The 15,358-nt window shown below is 36.2% G+C and overlaps 1 protein-coding gene across 3 annotated transcripts in view; it reads right to left on the bottom strand.

The window, feature by feature from the left end:
- Window positions 1-15,358, bottom strand: part of CDKAL1 (CDK5 regulatory subunit associated protein 1 like 1) — a 377,489-nt gene that overhangs the window by 120,952 nt on the left and 241,179 nt on the right. The window lies entirely within an intron of this gene.

Here is a 15,358-nt window from a genome sequence, read left to right as displayed (position 1 = left end):
TGGAGGCAGCTAGGTGACCCAATTTCCAGAACTGAACTTGAGAAGGTAAAGGTAAGGAGGACTCCACGTGAGCAATGATTGGGTTTGTCCTTGTTGTTAAGGAACAGTGACCTAGATAAAAGTGTATTTCATAATTAGCACAGCTTATGGCCTAAGGATCAGGAAGCATACACAGTTTTAGTCTCTTTAAAAAATTATAGTGAAGGCTGCTAGATATCCTACTAGATACAGCCTAAACGTTTTATAAGAAATATCATAACACTTCTGATTATCAATTTTCTGATAAAAAACATTAGGGCTTGGACTAATTTTATTCAAACACAAGGTGTTCTATTCTTCCCATAAAAATGAAACATTTTACAGAACTTCATTACAGGTTTATAACTTCAGATCACTATCGTTTTATGATTAAAAAATGAGTGACTTAAGACAGAAAGCTCAACATCCTTAAACTTCATTTCCATTCAATCTCTAATAAATACCATCTGCTGTGTACTTTAGGGATATAATACCCGTCAAAAACTCAGCCGCATTATGAGAACCTGCACCAAGTTGATCTGAAATGCATATTTGAACAGATGTGTTTAAATTACATCTGTCTATCCACACGCATAAATTCAGAATAAGCGTGTTGATTTAAAATGCATAAAAAAGGGATTTGGAGATGCATCAAAAGTGAACAGCATCTCAATGGATCAAGGCTCACATTACTAAAGGTCATCACTAAAAATAAAGTTTGAATTTATTAAGGTTTGCACCAGGGAACTGTTCTTGGGAACTGACAATGTTTGCTGCACTAAAGCAGCCATTGAATTTACACTGATTTTCTATGACCCTTCACTGTATAACATTAGAGCTGTCAGGCATGGTCAGAAATAATAGGATCTCAGCCATGGGTAGCTGAGAATATGTAGACTTTTTTTCAGTCTGACCCAATGCTTATCACCAGTGCTTAACATCTTGGGCTCTGAGGACCTATCCAACTCTGTTTCAGTGCCATTTAGCTCTTCAATCTGACATTACAGATCAGGCATATAAAACAAAATTATTAACATGTCTTTTGGTATGATGAAACCAAATGAAAAATTGCAAGCAGTACTCCATTAACAAATGCTAATTAAATAAAACTAAACCCTTCTGAAACTGTTTTTCCCCCTCTATTATCTACAGCCCTGTAAAGTGTACAGGACCTTGGCAGGACCAAAGAGCCTCTTTAAGCCCAGGAGTCCACTGCTAGCAAATGGGCAGCAGCAGCAGCCCAGGGAAGCATTTAATATGAAGGATCCCTCAGAATCCATTTCTCCTTCCAACAATTGGATTTTGTCAGAGGTGTTTTTTGCAACGAGTAGCCTGTGGGCTTCTCCCTTAATTTGTCAAGCTTTCCTTTGAATCTAAATTCCTCCATACTGTAATGTCTTGGAAAAAAAAAAAAAAAAAAAAAAAAAAAAAAGTGTCTCTCTACAGAGCTTGCCGCTTGCCACTTGATTCCATCAATTCAATTTTTGTTAGACTAGGAGATATCTGTAACAACTTTTTTCACCTTCTCAGTACTCTGTGATTTTACTGACCTCTGTTCTAGTCCCTCTCAATTAGCACTTTCCTAGATTGAAGAGTCCTTAATTTTCTTTGTGTGACAGATCTGTCATATCTCTGATCATCTTTGTTAGTCTTCATAGTTACATTTCACATTGTAACACGTCCTTTTTGAGAGGGGTGTTGACAGCATTTAACAATACAGGCACAGTGAGATAAAAACCTCTTAAAGTATTTCTTGAATTTAGATAAGTTATTTGCTTTTTTCATTTTTCTTTCAGTTTTGGGTTAATTTTTTTCCCTAATAACCAGGTAGCAAAAGGTAGTAACAGTTTATTTGTAAGAAAGTGGAAGAACAGCATCAGTAAAATTTCCACACCTAGAGAAACATTACACTCCCAAATCATTAGAATACACAACCTTTAAGGCAGTCATGTTCTGAAATTTACTTTGAGAGCACAGTCCGCAATAGCAACAACAAACTGGGGAAAAATCCCTTGACAGTAAGATTAATATTAAAACTCAGGAAAGTTGGACTCATATTCATGCTTTCCCCTGCTGTGGGAAAACAGAAAGTGCCACATAAGAAATGGAGAAAAATTCTCTCCTCCACAGAGATACAAACATTACACTGAGTTCCACTCGACGTGCTTCATCTAACAAGCTGGGTTTACCAGCATATCTATATCTTCTACAAATAGACGACCTTCTCCTCTTTCTGAGCTATTACTGAATAGATGTTCATAAAAACATAACTGTCATTAAAAGAAACTGATCATCACCTGAAAAATAAAGCTGGGCAGAGATGCCATCTGAAAAAGTCAAGGACTGTGCAGCTGGCTGTAGCTGGATATTAAATAGTTGGGGAGCAATAACCCTCTCATTAATTTTTTTTCCCCTCAAGGTATGAACTTGGTGGAAGTGAACAACTTTCTGCAGAAACACATCAGATAGATGAAGTTTTAGAAAACAAGTAAGCTAGAACAGGCAACAAAAAGAAGGGCAAGAATATTTCAAAGACAGGCCAAAGCCAGCTATGTGATACAGCTGTCAAAGGAATATTACTAGGACAAGTTGGAAGATTTTAACAGAGAATTTAACATCTATCTGAAGCAGAACCAAGAATGGATCAAGAAAACAAAGAACTAAAACTGACGTTGCACAGTTTTATTCCAAGGTTTGGCTTCAAGATCATTGATATTAAGAAGTTCTGCAGTGGAGAGAGAAGGGAATGGCTCCTGACAAGGCAGACATTAAAACAAGGCAAATTTTGAGGAAAACATGCTTACCTCAAAAGAGTTAGCCCAGAACAACTGAAAGGTTTAAGAGCTAAAATTCTCTCACCTCACAAGATGGAATTGTCTAGCCACAGTTTGGCTGAATGATTTTTGTCCTACACATTTGTTAGAAATCATCACCTAGAAGGCTTTCCAGTTGCAAACATGTATATGGGAAGGATCAAGGTTGTGGAGAAAATGGCAGTTAATAAGACATGAATGATGTGTGCTAATTTAAGATAATCTCCATGCCATTTTCTACATACTTAATGAAATCTAATTAATACCATACCAGCTGATCATCCAAAACACAGCAGCTTATTGCAACATGCTTATTGACAGAGCACTTACAAAAGGTGATTTTATAATTAAATAGCAGATTCGAGAGAGAGAGGCAGGCATGTTGGCTGGGACAAGGTTTCAGCAGCTGTAAGAAGTTTTCCTGATCACCAGCCAGAGACACTTAAAACATAATTCATTCACTCTTACTGTAACAAAAAAGTGCTGCAATTTTCCATCAGACAGTTGTTGCTGTACATTGCTATTTATACCTAAATGTGACTTCTTAAGAGGCAGTATCCCTCATGTAATGCAAGCTATTTTTGAGAGATGCTTTCCACTTACAAATGTAGGATACAATTACATCTGAAAACAACAGACTTTGAATGTTTTAAGTATGGAAGCAATTACTAATGGTGCTCAGTCAATTTGATATTTAAGAGGATGGATTTTGAAATTAAGAACAGAATAAAAAAAATATCAGAACAGCATTTTGGAAAGTGATTGATAGCTATAATTCTGCATCCTTACTCAGAGATGTACATACCTGCAGACTTAATACATGTGGCCCAGATAGCTTTTAGGACTAACAGCTGCATAGAGGATGTAGGGGACTGGAAAATGTTTCCACATAAGCTTGAGATTTATGGTGTAAGAAACGAAGATCTGGTTAGTAAAAAACCTTTACTATCACTGATGAAAAGCTTTGTTTTCCCTAGGGAGCAATATTTGTACATGGTTGTATGGAAAAAGATTGCATGGGGAACTACAATTTCTGTGAAAAAGCATAAAAAGCAAATTCGAACAGTGACAATAAGTTTATCTGTTCTAAAAGTAAGTTTCATATTTGGCTCTAAATCCCACATCTACACCCTCCCCACCTCATAAAGATTCAAAGCTCCTATCATGTAACTTCAAAGTTTTTCAGTCTTACTTTGTGCTACACCAGTAAAGGTGACAAAGCAGCTATAAAACTTAAAAACTAAAGTGTGATATAAGCACTGAGATGTACACAAAACACAATCATATACAGCTTCAGAACTACATTTTCACAGGTAACATTTCAAACTCACAAGCGATTCTATTTTCTCATTAGGTGAAGACCAGAGCTTAACTTAAAAGAAATTCAGAGTCCTTTACAAATGAAAATATGGTAAGATAATGTAAATCATATTCTTGAATCACCACAATGCAATCTAACTTGGATCACTGGCAAACAGAGAATTTACTTTGCAAGAATTAGTTAAAATCTGGAGCAAATTTTCCATAGGAAGTGTGTATAAAGAATTCTTCATTTGTGTAGGAAAAAAAAAGGAATGGTATACAGAAAAAGCTGGATATGACTATTAAGCTATATAGGCATCAGTGGAGTGACAGCATATGACAAACACTGTCTGTAGATCACTGTCACATGCCATTCATTTTCTCATGGCAACCTGAATTTAAAGAAAACGTAGCAGAAACATCACCCTTTATAAGCAAACATAGTCCATTCAGCTAATTGGAAGGCAGCAAAATGACTGTAAAAAGTTATCTGTTTTGTTCCGAGTCACCTAAACAGAAGTTAAACTCAGAATATGAGACTCCCTTAAATATGTAGGGTTGGCCCATAACAATCGACAGCAAAATACTGTGGTTTCACTTCAAAATGGAGGAATACTCTGCTATGCCCGTAAAGACAATGGGCAGGAAAAGTGAAATCACAAGGCAAATAATTCTAAAATCTTAGTTCACCTTTCAAAAACATCACCTCAACTAACCAGGTCTCCCCACGCACTTTTTTTTCTTTACACTTTGGAAATAGTTTTCTCTGTCTAGACTGGTAAAAGTTGAAAAAGAATGCTCATGAAATTTTAGACAAGAGATGAAACAGAACTGAAAATCTCTAAAAACATTAGTAAAAAATGTTATCTGTGATGTTCAAAGAATATAAAATAAGAATGATGTTCTAAAATGGTATGAGTGATGTTTTAAAAATATAAAATCTAACAATTCTGCTAAAAGAAAAAATGGAAAATTTTTATTACTAAAGAGACAATTACAGAAACAAAGAGTACCTTGATAGAAAGACTGATAGAGGCAAAATAAATGGTATTTTTGAGGTTCTGTACATTGTATCAGAGAATCATACTACAATTTGCACAAGGAAAAAACTTCCCAAAAAGAGATGCTGACAAACTTCTCACCCGTTACTACTGGGGCAGGTTTAAACTGCAGAATTAAATGAAGTCAATACTGAAGGACCTAAAAAATGTTTAAAATTAACAGAATGAGGTGGTTATATATATGCAGTTTTGCAAGCTGAAGACAAGTTTGAATGTGTTTACCATGAAGTCTCCTTGATAAAGCCTACTTAAATGTAGTAATTTTATAAAATGTGCATACTAAGACATAGGAGTAGAATACAAAAATTAACTATATCAGATCAATGGAAACAGGAATGTTTGCATTCAGACCATAAAACTGAAGTAAATTTTATCAAATCACATGTTTCATGATGACTTTTGGGCATCAGCTAAAGAACCTGGCAAGCCTGCCAAATGCCTGCCAGGCATAACAGAGCCTTTTGGCTCTACAATACCAACATGAGACATGAAGAATTCTAAGGCAGAAAGATAGACTATTCACAACATTGATGCAAACATTAAATTCCCAAGCTGATATGAAGTGTCTGGGTATAACTTGGTGGGCCTAACATGGACATTGGCTTTTTAACTGAGAAAAAACAGAAAATAATATATAAAAGGAGCTTTAAGGAAGTGGCAAATGTGGAAAATTCGCGGAGGCTTAAGGACAACACGTAGTCACCAATATGATTAAAGTGAAGTCGTCTGTTAACAATTCACACTCGCTTTATATAGAACCCTTGTTTATATAACGGTATCTTGCAGGTGGCTATATCTTGGCCACAAATCCTGTTCTCACAGAACTTCTGCTGGCTACATCATTATCCTGCTATTCTTCTTTTCTGCTGCCAGCTCCTTTATCTTTTGCCCATAGCTCATCTTTCAGTAACCTTGCAACTAGGCCTCAAGGCCCTTAGCTTACTCTAGCTAAATGTGTCTGTTTTCTTCCAGATAGTTTCCCAACAGCAAATTACAATTCTTGAGGAGGAAATATGATGTATATCAGACAATTTAAGCTCATTTATTATGTAGAGAATATTAAGCAACTCATGCAAAGCTACATACAGGGGCTCTTCTCACCAAACACTAGGGCTGAAAAAGAACTGTGATGTTACTGTAGGACATACACACACCAAGAGATTCAGCAGCAGAGCTACCACCAACCACATGACTAATTTTTTGTATGTGGTGTTTGGACATTCTGTAAATGCACTGAAGGGGTGACAAACTAGCACAGGCTGCCCAGTGAGGTTGTGGAGTCTCTTTCTCTGGAGACACACAAAACCTGCCTGGACACACTCCTGTGAGACCCAGAGTAGGTGATCCTGTTCTGGCAGGGGGGGGGTTGGACTCAATGATCTTTCAAGGTCCCTTCCAACCCCTAACATTCTTGATTCTGCCAAATGCTAATGCTGAACTTTGACTCAACAAAAATCCTTCAGCAGAATGAAATAGCACAGAGAGATCAGTTTGGTGGGTTTTTTTGGTATATGAAGCTTCTTGTTGGACACTGATTCAAATCTGTTGGGGTTATTAAGGTCCAAAATTTATTACCCCAGAGTTTACTCCAATTCCATATGGAATCACTTTCTGACCCCAAAACTTGTCTCTCCTGCTAAGGGTCATGTCTCATTTGAAGGCCAAGGAAGGAGGCACCTGACACTGCAAGCCAGAAGGCAACTAATTTCTGTCACATCTGGGTTTTACCAATAAAACTCCAGATTTAAGAAGAAATTGAGACACTCTGTCTTTATATTCTCCTATGCATAAGGTCTTTAGACACAGTAATTTATTTTCCAGCTTGAACTTGCATCTGAGACACTTTTGTGGTAAGAGAAGAATTTACATTGCTTCTTGTGCCTTTCCATATGACTGTATTTTCAGTATCATCTTCCTTTTATAACGTAATTTAACAGCTGTATTGTGGCATTTTTTTCTTACTAAATAAAACCAGAGTTATACATCACCATGAGGTGCAAAATACAAAGACAAAAAAGATTCCAAGTGCAAGAGTTAAGTGAATCATTTATGGAAAGCAAACCTTCATCTGCTGAAGGCACTACCCGTATTCACTTTTAAATGTTGAGTTTGCAATAACTTTGTCATGGATAGATAAGAAGTTTAAAACTATAAATACCATTGTCATTATAAAGATGTGAATCATCAACAACTTAGAGACCAATATATGATGCAGATGAATACAGAACTGAGATTCACAGCAAGGATGAGCATAACAGTGACACATCAAATATTTGTTTTAAATAAAGAGTAACTTATGTAAACGAAATTATCTTTTATAATAAATACAGTTATTAAAAACAGAATCTACTGTAAAAATACTACACATGCTTTACTCCAAACCTTTCTTGTGGATACATGACTAAGTAAAAAACTAATTAGTAGTTTTATAAGAAAGTCCTCCAAACTTCAGAGAATATGTTACACCATTACTCTTTGAAGCAAGCAACTCCCTGTGTAGTAAGACACGAAACAGAGTTTTCAATAGGAAAATGTCACACTATTTCAAGGTAAACTATTTTTGTGGCTCTTCAGGATTCTGAAAAAAGAAAACAGGAACTTCTAGAAATCAGCATCATTAAAACTTTTGCTATACTCTATGTATTTACAGAAGACTTCTGTCAAGCTAGAATTAACATAGATGTGGCTGGGTTTTTACAGTCACAGACTTTATAATTTCCTTATTGATACACATATATAAAAAAGTGAAGACTGTCAAGTGAACCTGACAAACATTCATGTTCATACACTACTGACTGCTAACCTTCTAATAAGTTTTTTTCCCTGAAGTGCCTACATTCTATAAATAACAGCCACAAGTCTAATGCAAATCCCACTTTTCCCCAACTTCAGCTTTTAGCTCACCTTCCAGAAAATTGTGTTTTCACCCAGCGCTGTTACAGAAAGAGTTTAACAACTGTGCTTTACAAGGCATGGGAAAAAGGATGCACTTCTGGCACAGCCTAGAAAACCCTAATATCCTAAGTCACAGATTCATAGAATTGTTCAGGTTGGAAAAGACCTATAAGATCACAACATTACCCTGATTCTACTAACCTGGCTCTACCAATACACTGCTAAACCATGTCCCTAAGCACTTTGTCTATATGATTTTCAAACACATTCAGGGATGGGTGATTCAGTCACCTGGGCAGACCATTCCAGTGCTCAATAACCCTTTCTGTAAAGAAGTTTTTTCTAATATCCAACCTGAACCTCCCTTGATGCAACCTGAAGGCATTTCCCATTGTCCTATTGCTAGGTACTACAGAGAAGAGACCAACCTCCCCCTACAATGTCCTTTCAGGTAACTGTAAAGGGCAGTAAGGTCTCCCCTAACACTCCTCAACAATCCCACTTCCCTCATATGACTGGGGCTCCAGGCCCTTCACCAGCTTTGTTGCCCTTCTTCAGACACACTTCAGCAACTCTATGTCCTTTTTGTACTGAGACACTCAAAACTGAACACCTCAGTTGATGTGCAGCCTCACTGGTGCCAAGTACAGGTGGACGATCATTTCCTTGGTCTTGCTGGCCACACTATTTCCAATACAAGCCAGGATGCTGTTGGCCTTCTTGACCACCTGGGCACACTGCTGGCTCTTATGTAGCTGACTGTTGACCAACACCCCCAGGTCCATTTCCTCTGGGCAGTTTTCCAATCTCTCTTCCCCAGGCCTCTAGGGTAGCTTGGGATTGTTGTGGCCCAAGTGCAGTTTGATGTGTTTGGCATGAAAGACTGTGCTATGAAATGGTGGCTATTAATTTACAGAGTGGCAACAGATCTAACTGTGCAAACCATGGCAGTGAGAAGTCTCTCCATGAACTAACTGGAATCTGATTCATCAATTTGTGTAACAATGAAGATGTAAGACTAAAAGGAGCAGATACTTATTAGTGACTTTCCTTCCCTCCTTCCATCCCTTCCCTCCAGAAAATCTCCTCAGTTTATTTCTTTGCTGGAAAATAAGTGTATAGTAGCATTTGCTGAATAAGGGGCAAAGAATTGGTGGGCTAGCCAAAATAGAAAGATTGCCCTCCTAAAACAACATCCAGTTTGGTTGGAGTACTGTCACAGTAAAAAAAAAAAGAAAAGCTATCCTGGAACTCCTAATATTTGTCTCCCTCCAATCAGTAGCAAAGAACAATATACTTTTTAAATTTACGTACTTGAATACTAAGGATTCGAAATATCCTAATAAAATTAATGGATCTGCAAGTATTCAGCACCACTGAAACCTCTCACCTACTTATATCTCTTTAGATGATGTTGTGAATCAAATGCAAGACAGGAAGGCTTAAAAATTCAGTGAGTACTTTGTGCAAGCCCAAATTCAAATTTCACACCACCTAAAGACAACTAATCCTGTCATAAAAGGAGCTTGTAGTCCATTAATAATACCACTTGATCACTAGGGTGAAGTCTAGACATAAACTTGAATGGTACTTTCTTGCTGTGTCTGCTCTGTGAAAAAAACCCACATTTTAATTTTATTGTTAATTCAACACCCAATTCATCTGAAACACACACACAAAAGAGAGACATTTGGTAAAGTGATTATTTCAGACTCCAACTTCAGACAAAAGACAGAGTCAAGAGAACATTAGAGATTGAGCTATAAAATTACAGATAAGTACTGAATACACTCAGCAATTTCTTAGCAAAAATCATCTTAAGGATTTTAAACAGCTGACATTTGCATTTGCAGTAGTTAGACTGACAGAACAGATGTACTAAAACCCATTAAAAAACCCTAAATCTGAAAGACTTTTCACAGTTTGTTAGCGCCACAATTTGCACACCTGCAAAATGAGCTCAGCGATGTTCCTCTGAGAAAGGAAAGTGCATTTTCAGAAAGAAAATCAAACACATTCATTAAAGCATACTTCATAATTACCTTCATTTTCGAAGGGAGTAGAAAAATGCATGTAGAAATAGTGCATAGTTATTTTAAAATTATTTTATCCTATGTCTTCAAATTCTAGTTTCAGTAAATGGAATGATAATGTGATAAAGACAACACTATTGCCACAAAGCCCAGGATAGTTTCAAAAGTGGAGGTTGTCTGGAATAGCTGCAAATTTGACGATGACTTATTCAGACCTTTATCTTTCAATGTGTACTTTTAAAAATATTCAGAAGCTTACTATATGGACATTTTTCAGAAGAAAATTATTTACAGTTACAACTTTGTCCAGTGTTCAGAATTTTGTTGCTCATCCAAATAACAATATTCAGAAACAAGTTTTTAGGAAGATATTTATTCACTGGTTATTATTTCTGTCAAAAATAAGCTATAAGAAAATAGAGAAAATTTTAAAGCAGAAGACTGTGGATGTCAAGATACACAAGAATACAGAGACCACGATAAACAACTGGTTGCCCACATAAGCTTTTATGATATATATTATATTGCTGCACAGAATAAGAATGAGGTCACACCAGCAGCCTAGAGCCTAGAAAAAAAAATTACTAGTTGTGAAATTTCTCAGAAAGGCAAAGCAGCCACACTGAAACACAATGGAAAAAACTATACTGATAAAGCCGACTGTGAAAAGTTTCATTCAGACACTCAAATATTACTTTAAAAAACAAGACTAACATTGATATAGAGCATGACTGGGAGGAGTGGGGAGCTTAGTTCACTTTGCTCCCAGCCACACTCTTTTACTCTGAAGCAGACCGTCTGAACATCCAACCAGATGCAGCCTGGCTGCCACTGCAACATCAGTGATAAAAGTCCCGGCAAATCAAAAGAAAGAGTCACTGCTGAATCCCCTAGAATCCTTAAAAACAAAATTAAGAGGTGGCCTCTGAAGCTGCTGAAGCTACAATGTGTTGGCTTAACTCTTCGTAGAGCAAAAGGAAAGAAAGACGTGTCCCTGAAGGCAACCATCTCAGAAGACTATATAAAACACTGCATTCGGACAGTATCTACAATTTCTTTAGACATTCAGCAATTTTCTGTATCTGCCAGGAAAATTAAGATTCAAGATTATACCTGAAACTTCTTCTTTTCCACTGCACTCATTTACTTCAGGTCCTCTACTTTTTTTTTTTTTCCCCCCCAATAGTATCCAATGATACATCTACATATGCTGAAAATCCAAGACTTGCTTACTACTAACACCAACAGAAGGTAAGACATGCCTGCTGGTGGGTCTGATTTTAATGGGAAAGAGAGAAACAGTGCAAAAAAAGGACAGAACTGCCTGACACAGCTGTGGCTCTTTCCTCTGGTAGTTCAAGTTTACTGGTTTTCACATGGTAACAGAAAGCTCAGAATATTTCCAATATGAATTATGAATTATGCAAGTGAGCAGCACAAATCACAATTAATATTACACTTCTACTTCAGAACACAAAAACAAACTGTGAGGAAAATCCAGCTTTTTCTTAGTGTTATGCTGTTTCCCAAAACATAAAGGTACAGTGTTTCAATCTAGCTATAAATTCCCCTGGTTTTTAATTTTTCAAAATTTTGATTTTACAATTATGTTATCTGATCAAGAGGGAGTAACAGGAAAAGATTAAAATAAGCTTTGATGACCATCATGATCACTTCACAAACCAGAATCTAAGAGAACATAGCTTAGTCAACAACAGCAAACATTACCATTATTTTGCAGTGAGTACATATTCACAGAATATGACCCTCAGACCTTAGGTTTCCTTAACTAAAATACATTTTACTTGTTTGCTTTTGTAAGCAAAAGTAAATTTCAGTGGATTAAGTTTCAAAACTTTGAAATAATTAAAGCAGTCTTGCTCTTTTTGCAACTACAAACATCACCTTTCAGAAATATAATTTATGCTGAATCTTGATAGTTAAAATCACTTGAAAAACAACTCACATTTTTATATAATGACACAAGAATTAAGACTTTCTGATAGAAGGCTAGATTTGTCTCTAGATTACATTTATTCATCAGCCATTTCTAAAGCTCCTGTATTCAGTTAGAAACAGATTGAAATTAGTGTCTCACCCAGGAGTGAGATGAGGGGACTACGAGGACTGGCACCTACAGACTATGTACATGATGGCCACCTTTTAAATTAATCAGCACATCCTCATTTCCTTGATGCTGTTGCTCTCTAGAATAGTTAACATATATACAATAGTTTACAAATATATCTTTAATTAAAAAAGACACTGGTATTTTCAGTATCATACACTTGGAACATATCAATTTGGAAGGGATCTTTAGATGTCATCTAGATCAAGTTAGTCAGAGCCATATTCAGCCTGACCTTCAATGTTTGCAGGGATACCACCTCTATGGGCAACCTGTTCCAGTGTTTCACCAACTAAATTGTAAAATATTTCTTCCTTATAGCTGTTCTTATATCTACCCTCTTTACCCCTGGTCTGTCACTAGAGGCATTGCAAAAAAGTCTGCCCTCATCTTTCCTACCGGCGCACATTAAGAATTTAAAGGTCACAATAAGGTCCTCCCAAAGACTTCTCTTCTCCAGCCGGAACAACCCCAACTCTCTCAGCCTGTCTTTATATGAGAGGTGTTTCATCTCTGTGATTATTTTTGTAGCCATTCTCTGGACCTACTCCAACAAGTCCATGTCTTTCCTGTGCTGACGACTCCAGAGATGGATGCAGTACATATATTACATCTGTAGCTTGGCTACCAACCTATCACCTGCACAAGATTATTATTATTATTATGATGAATACTTGAAATTAATGACATTTCACTGAAAAAAAGTGCAAAATACCAAAACCAGAACTTTGGAAAAAAAGGATAAAAAATAAGACTTTTGTATTTCAGTCTTTCAGTCAAATGGATTTGTGTTTCTGGTTTTATATTCTATGTCTTGCTACTAATCTTCATCGTAAACCAAAAACATTGCCACCTGGCTGGGGAGAGTGGCTCTAAAAACCAAAGTGGTGTAAATCAAAAGAGAACACTCCTATATTAATTTTAATTTCTAGGGTTCCAGCCTGAACAAAAAGTCCTCAAAGATAAGAAAACAGTGATAGGTCTAACTTCTAGTCTCAGAGGGTCTAGAATATTCCATTCATTTAAAACTGAATTTTACAAAAAAAAGTAATTGCTCTGGAGAACTCTACCTTCTTTATAAGGCATTCTGTGCTCAGCAAGACATTAATAAATCTCCATTCTCAGGAGGAGATACCTCTGCAATCGCTTTTGGCTCTCCAGAGGAAGGAAATGTGTTTGCTTCTTCTTCTGGGAGAAAACAGTCCCAAGGTGTTTTGTTGGCCTGATTGAGAAAAGAAAGATTCAGGAATCCCTTGCTATCTTAGGGTTCCAAAGTAAAAAAAGATGACATGGCTCATTTTTACTCCTTTTCCCCTTAATTTTTCACTTGCTGTATTCATTTTTATTTGCTTAGGTGTTTGAACTCCAAGTTATTAAACACTTAGCCTATATTCACAATTCCTTGTTGTGTGGCTTGACTTCTGCAGCAGATCACCCTATAGAATAATTGCTTTAATAGAGTATTAGGTGAAGACACCACCAGAGCAAGTATCATGTTTGAGACAAAGGCACCATTTGGAATCTACTGCACATTTTGCATGGGAAGCTTCTAGATGACTGTCCTGGGAAAAGTAAAAGGAGATATAGGAGGTTCTATTTTAGCTTTAATGGATAAATGGAACATGGAAATAACATTTTTTGGCTATTAAAGTAATTCAAACACGTATTTAATTTTAACTATTCTGGCTCTGGGCTCTGGAGTTGTCTGCAGCAATTATAAGCCTTGGCAATCTTTGCACTAAGATCTTTATGGGAATATCTACATGGAATGTAATAGCTGGCTGGTACCATAAGAGGAGAGACTACAAATGAAGACACTATGCTCCTCAGTGAAAAAGAAAAGAGAAAAAAATAGTTTTACAGATGTGCACTTCAAAATATCCAAAACATTTTCTCTGTCTTCTTTGTGTCCTCATCCTGCTGCCATATGGAACAACGAATTGTCCATCTTGGTATTTGGAGACTGTTTTCTAGCAGGAATGACTAGATAATTTGGTAAGTTTTTTTAATAAGCAGGATAAATAAAGTTTACAATTATTTAAAAGTAAGACAAAGCCTGTAATTTCTTTCTTGTTAAGTTCACTACAAAAAAGCCTGTGGAAAAAGATGTATGTCATAAATTACTGTATATTCAATGACCAGGTGTTTTAAAGTTGGATATTAAATAATTCATTCTTTTCTGTGTACAAGAGCTGAACGATTTAATAAATTCCCATATGCCCCAGCATGTGCCAGCTATACTAGGTTATCGAAAATCCAGCTGCTGTTATGATATCAGCTGCCAATGCTGAAACTACTACATGTATAAGTATTTTAATTCAGTTTAAGTGTCAAAGGTACAATTCCATCACCGTTAATTCACTAAAACAAACACACAAGTAGAGAACCAGATAACAAGAGAAAGTAGACAAACAATGTGATAGAAATGGTTCTCCACAGAGGTATTTTTAGGACAATCACTGCAGAAATACCCATCAAAAGGCATCCACATTAAGTTTTGAAAGCAAAAAAAAAAAACCCCAAAATTTCCTTGTAGGATTATTGCAAGAGCTTTGTAGGTGAAAGTAACTTTCATCTCCAGTCCAGCTTAAGTAAATAACACATTAGGATACACACTGTTATTTGTCACAATTAACTCTGCTGTTTAGAGAAATTATTTTAAAACTATCCTAGAAATCATCAGTCTCATAAGTTACAGTATTACTTTATTGATAAAAATGTACATCAGATATAGGATATAAAATACTTCTTACTAAAAAAAACAAAACAACAAACAACCCATTCATATTTGCTGGTGCTAGATCATCTCCAGTACACAAAGTATAAAATGCTCAAAACCCACATTAAAGAAGTCTTCTATAACTTTAACTTCAAGCAGACTATATATAGTAGTTCAAGCATATAAAACAATTTAAGAATGTATTATTTGAAAAAGATACGGAATATACTGATGAATTAAAAGCATGTCATGCAGAGACTTAAGATGCTTATAAAAGCTCAAGCAAAGAGGCAAACCACATCAAGGGGCTTACAGAAAACTCAAAGACTTTGAATTCTTAAAGCAACTCATTCTTTTTCCTACCTTTATTAAGTTGCAAGTAATTGTGT

The sequence above is a fragment of the Calypte anna genome, chromosome 2, assembly GCF_003957555.1.
Source record: "Calypte anna isolate BGI_N300 chromosome 2, bCalAnn1_v1.p, whole genome shotgun sequence".
Classification (NCBI taxonomy): Eukaryota; Metazoa; Chordata; class Aves; order Apodiformes; family Trochilidae; genus Calypte; species Calypte anna.
This window is presented reverse-complemented; position numbering and strand designations above follow the sequence as displayed.